Below are 6024 nucleotides of genomic sequence, written 5' to 3' on the forward strand. Positions count from 1 at the left end.
GTAAACTGCCCAACCGATGAGTGATGACGACAAGCAAAGAGTATAAACCCAGGTTTGGACATAAATAGTGTCAACTCAAGCAGAACATAATAAGGCAGTAAACTCAAGCAGAACATAATTAAGCACGATGAAAGGGACCATCCAATTAAATTCCATTCTAATCTTCTTCAGTAAGGACGGGCAAAACATCCCAGCATATCTCAAGTCGATGAATTATTCTAGCAATAACCAAATTAGAAACATCCCTCGTTGTTCCATTTAACCATACTACAAGACTGTAGAAGAATCAATCTTGGTGAATCAAATCATAAGAAATCGAGCAACAGATACAAGAGGCACATCAGGCCTAGCCATTTTCGTTTCAGTAATTTAGAAAGAGGGGCGATGGGGCACAGAACCTTGAGGCCCTGTTATGGGGTTGTGTTTGATGAAGGTTGCCCTTTGGGGCGGCAACTGCAGCCCCGCCAGATGCAGCAGCAGCACCTCCAACCGGCACGACGGCGGCGATAGCACAAATGGTCACCTGTGTGACATTTCATATCATCATTACAGAATTTTATTTATTTATTCAAGACACAAGCAGCAAAGACAGTGTCTACCTTCGCATATAGAACCGAGCATAGATTTACAGCACATCAATGATTCAAGTAGTTCAAGACTTAATTACTTTTTCAACATCAGGGTAAGAGATATGGAACAGAAATGCACAAATGGTGCCTATTGAGTGAGAGCAAGCAATATAAAGGGGCACAACTGTGTGAAACTATTATCAGTATTGTTTCAAAGTTTACTGTGGCATATTTTTCATGATTAGTATGACTTCTTATAAATAATAACCAATAGTACTGCCACCAGATGAGCTGCTTATACATAACGATAAATCAACTAACAACTACGTAAAGATGATGATAGGCCATCTGATGTCTCAGTATTTCCCAAAATAATTGAGCTCAGGTTCAACATGGGATCAGCATATATATACCAAGACTTGGTGCGAGAGTATGGCATACAAGCAAAACGACATCACAGTGTTTTTGGCAACAACAATGTGCCGTCTGATCCCACTAAGAAGACTTGTTGTCATCCTGATGATGAAAAAGGAATAACAGATTCCTGAGGGCACGTGAGCAATCATTAGAGAGCATCAAATTTAAAAATCAACACTGACTCGTATAATACTACTTGTTCATGTACTTGTACTAGTGCAGGATGACTCATTGTCCTACTACTGCCTATTCCGGTTTCTCTCAAGTTGGGAAATAACTGAAACTACTTATCATTCATGAACATACATCTATAATCTTAATCTATGAAACACTAAAATTACTACAGAAAGAACTACTGTAATGAACCATTCATGAAATAGTGGGGGTAGTAGCTGTAGGTAATGTAGCACTTGTCGAGGTAGACCTAGCCGGAGGGGGTGCCGCCGCACTTGACCGCGATGCGCTGCACGGCCTGGGTCACGTAGTTGCTGCAGTAAACGTCGCACTGTGCCAGCGTGTAGACCTGCTGGAAGCTGGTTGCGAAGCCCAGGAAGAGGTCGGCAGCTACAATCATAATACATAAGCACCACACATCAGAAGCCATTCTGTCATTGCCGATACCATGTGTCAAATACGCATCTTACTTAGTTTTCCTGCTCAAGTTAACAAAGAAATCTAAAAGCATGTAGCAGTAAATTAAATCGCAATACAACTCTAAGAAGGCAAAATCTTCCACTACCAGGTTGGATTGTTGGGATTCAAATTGCACATGTTTTAGAGAGATAGTACTAGCAAGCATAGTTCTGTCTGAACCCTTTTTCACATATGGATGTGTTAGCGCTACAGCTAACATTAAAGCTGAATATATATCCATGTTATAGCAGTAAATAAATATACATAGAGCACAGCGATGAAGTCAAGCTCATGGCTTCATCTTGCTTAGTAATTTTGTTTCAGACCACAAAATGTACACCAGATAATCTACAGCAGCTCAAAGTGGCAGTAGCTCAAAAACAAGCAAAACAACTATTGATAAGAAAAGGAAAAAGGCTAAAGCACATGTTTGGCCAGAAGAACTAAAAGCTAAATCATAAAACAAGGAAGGGGATATAATGGTTTCCCTTGCTTAGTTTGTTAAGCCTACATATAGCATTAGTTCAATTATTGTTGCTACTGTCACATCGGTTCACCAGATTAAGCTTCTCAATTACACATCAGTTAATTAGGTGTGCTAGAGTAGTTATGCGCCTGCATCAACTTAAAGTTACCACATGTCTCCAGTTACTACTACTGCAAAAAACAAGTGCCATGCTTTCAAGTTCAGACAAAGGAAAAGGCGGGTGTTAGGATTCAGTTTCGGTTTTAGTTCACTCACGTGGTCTCACCAGGCATGCTCCCTGTTGTAGATGATGGCCGCGCCGAGGCTCCTCGCCAGGTTGATGCCGGTGCCGGTGATGGGGATGGTGGCCAGGTGGACCAGGAACACGGCGAACCTGATTGGCAGCGGGGAAAGGATCTGTTGACGTTCCACACACCATTAAGCACACACAGTAAGGAGATTCAACAGGGATAACAACGGCAGTGATGGTACTCACGGGAGCGTGGGAGTCCCTGGCGTTCCTCTTGGCGTCGGTGGCGGAGAAGACGGTGTAGACGAGGAAGAAGGTGTTGATGATCTCGCCAGGAACAGCCCGAAGGTCACCGCCGGGTTGATGTGCCCACCTGCATCCATCCATCCCTTGGTAGTTGGAGCCGCTGCCACGCACTATCACGTCGACGGCGTCGTCGTGCTGCACGGCCCGGTGGTGGCCGTAGGCCATGGACAGACAGAGGCCCATGGGAGCAGCCGAGCAGGAGCTGCCAAAAGCTCTGTCGATGTGTGTGTCTGGATCGGGATGCGGAGCAAGGTGGGAGGGAGGGAGTTCCTGCCAGATCTGGCCACGACATGAGCAGCTCCAGTCGATCTAGGAGGAAAGGGGAGGGCCTGCCGGTGATGAGGTTGGAGGTCGCCGGTGCGACTAGAGAAGAGGATGGCGGCGGATTGGGTCTGGCGTTAGGGAGAGAGGCGGATAGGGAGACGACCGACTGCGGCCTCTGTCGTCGCCGTGGACGCAGCCACCCGTGAGGGCGGCCGACAGGTGATGCGGTGGGCGCCGCTACGGGACGGGGAGGAGGTGGCGGTGGCGAGGAGCCGAGGAAGGAGGAGTGCGGGTTAGGGTTTGGGAGGGGTGGGATTGGGGGTGGGTGGGAGACGAGAGAGTGTGGGAGGGATGGATCGGGGTGGGTGGGTCTGTGGGGTTTCCCCTTTTCATTTTCTTTTTTCCTTTTTATTCTCTATAGATAAATGGATGGATGGATGTGGGATGATGGATGGATGGATAGGCGCCATGTCATCAATCTGTGTCAAACCAACTCCACCAATGGGAATAGAGTATATGTGATTTGTGTATTTTCTTTTGTTTTTCTTCTACTTTTACACATGCAAAATTAAAAAAATGGTCTCACATTGTGCACAAGTTTGTATCTTGAATGACAAACAATGTTGACTACGGAATTTTTCATTTTCTTTGCACGAAAAAAATCATTTTCCATTTTTTGAATGCCCAAAATGCGGTTTTTTGTGAAGAACCTACCAAATAATTGTTGCAAAATTGGACCAAATCAATTTTATAAAATATTAGGCCATATTTAATGCACAATTGACCAAATGGTTGGGTGTCAAAAGCCTTGACCCACCTCTTGTGAAAAAGACAAATTTCCGCCGATTCAGGAGGAAGCGGGTCAAATTTGAACTGCAGCTGCCTCATAGTTTTCTCTTTATTTTTTCCAAAAAATCATTTCTAGGTACATAAGTATCTATTTAATCGGAGAAACACCAAGAAAATTCCAAGATTCAACCACTAGCTATGAACGGTCATGCCCGCCGTTTTGACCGCGTTTTGAAATGGGCATAAAAAATTCAAAAAAATCAAAAAAATGGAAAACCTTCGCATTGTGTCATTATATGTGACCAACTTTCCAGGAAAAACAATAAACTTATAATAAGACAATTATTTCAAAAAATGTTCTAAGAAATGAGCTATCATGCGTCAAGATTCATGGCTTTCAAGCCAAATGATCAATCTTATGGCCACATTCATGGCATAGTTTGTTCAAATGATCTCGTATTGTGCACAAGGGTGCATCTTGGAATACCAAACAATGTTACCTAAGGGAGTTTTCATTTTCTTTGCACGGGTTCATTTTCCATTTTTTGAGTGCCCAAAATGAGTTTTTTTTTGTGAAGGACCTACCATATATTTGTTGCAAAATTGGACCTAATCAATTTTTAAAATACTATGCCATATTTAGTGCACAATTGACCAAATGGTTGGGTGTCAAAATCCTTGACCCACCTCTTGTGAAAAAGACAAATTTCCGCCAATTCAGGAGGAAGTGGGTCAAATTTGAACTGCAGCTGCCTCATAGTTTGCTCTTTATTTTTTCCAAAAATCATTTCTAGGTACATAAGTATCTATTTAATCAGAGAAACACCAAAAAATTCCAAGATTCAACCACTAGCTACGAACGGTCATGCCTCCTGTTTTGACCGCATTTTAAAATGGGCATAAAAAATTCAAAAAACAAAAAAAAATGGAAAACCTACGCATTGTGTCATTATATGTGACCAAGTTTCCAGAAAAAATAATAAACTTGTAATACAACAATTATTTCAAAAAAGTGTTCTCAGAAATGAGCTATCATGCGTGAAGATTCATGGCTTTCAAGGCAAATGATCAATCTTATGGCCACATTCATGGCATAGTTTGTCCAAATAATCTCATATTATGCAAAAGGGTGCATCTTGGAATTCCAAACAATGTTTCCTAAGGGAGTTTTCATTTTCTTTGCACGGAAAATTCATTTTCCATTTTTTGAGTGCCCGAAATGAGTTTTTTTTTGTGAAGGACCTACCATATATTTTTTGCAAAATTGGACCTAATAAATTTTATAAAATACTATGCCATATTTAATGCACAATTGACCAAATGGTTGGGTGTCAAAAGCGTTGACCCACCTCTTGTGAAAAAGACAAATTTCCGCCGATTCAGTAGGAAGCGGGTCAAATTTGAACTGTAGCTGCCTCATAGTTTGCTCTTTATTTTTTCCGAAAATCATTTCTAGGTACATAAGTATCTATATAATCAGAGAAACACCAAAAAAAATTCCAAGATTCAACCACTAGCTACGAACGGTCATGCCCGCCGTTTTGACCGCGTTTTGAAACGAGCATAAAAAATCAAAAAAAATGGAAAACCTTCGCATTGTGTCATTATATATGACCAAGTTTCCAGGAAAAATTGTAAACTTGTAATACCGCAATTATTTTAAAAAAGTGTTCTCAGAAATGAGATACCATGTGTGGAGATTCATGGCTTTCAAGCCAAATGATCAATCTTATGATCACATTCATGGCATAGTTTGTTAAAATGATCTCATATTCTGCACAAGGGTGCATGTTGGAATGACAAACAATGTTGCCTAAGGGAGTTTTCATTTTCTTTGGACGAAAAATTAATTTTCCATTTTTCGAGTGCCCAAAATGAGTTTTTTTGTGAATGACCTACCATATATTTGTTGCAAATTTGGACCAAATCAATTTTATAAAATACTAGGACATATTTAATGCACAATTGACAAAATGGTTGGGTTTCAAAAGTTTTGATCCACCTCTCGTGAAAAAGACAAATTTTTGCCGATTCAGTAGGAAGCGGGTCAAATTTGAACTGCAGCTGCCTTATAGTTTGCTCTTTATTTTTTCTAAAAATCATATCTAGTTTCATAAGTATCTATTTGATCAGAAATACATGGTTTGGTGGTGATACGTCGATGTTTGGATGGTGGCCCAGTGCCCCAACTCCAAAGCGCGTAGACTCGCATGCCCGCCGCGTGGTCACCGTGTGACCGTGGCGTTGCCGTGTGTTCTGGGCAGCCTAAGCATGTCTAGTAGGTTGGGCACTCCCCTGATAGGTGTCAGGAAGAAGAAGGCAATATAAGA

At 41.7% G+C, this 6024-nt stretch overlaps 1 pseudogene; it reads right to left on the bottom strand.

The window, feature by feature from the left end:
• Window positions 1-350: 350 nt before the first annotated feature.
• Window positions 351-2824, bottom strand: LOC119367061 (annotated as a pseudogene).
• Window positions 2825-6024: the final 3200 nt, after the last annotated feature.

Source organism: Triticum dicoccoides, chromosome 2B (genome assembly GCF_002162155.2).
Source record: "Triticum dicoccoides isolate Atlit2015 ecotype Zavitan chromosome 2B, WEW_v2.0, whole genome shotgun sequence".
Lineage (NCBI taxonomy): Eukaryota > Viridiplantae > Streptophyta > Magnoliopsida > Poales > Poaceae > Triticum > Triticum dicoccoides.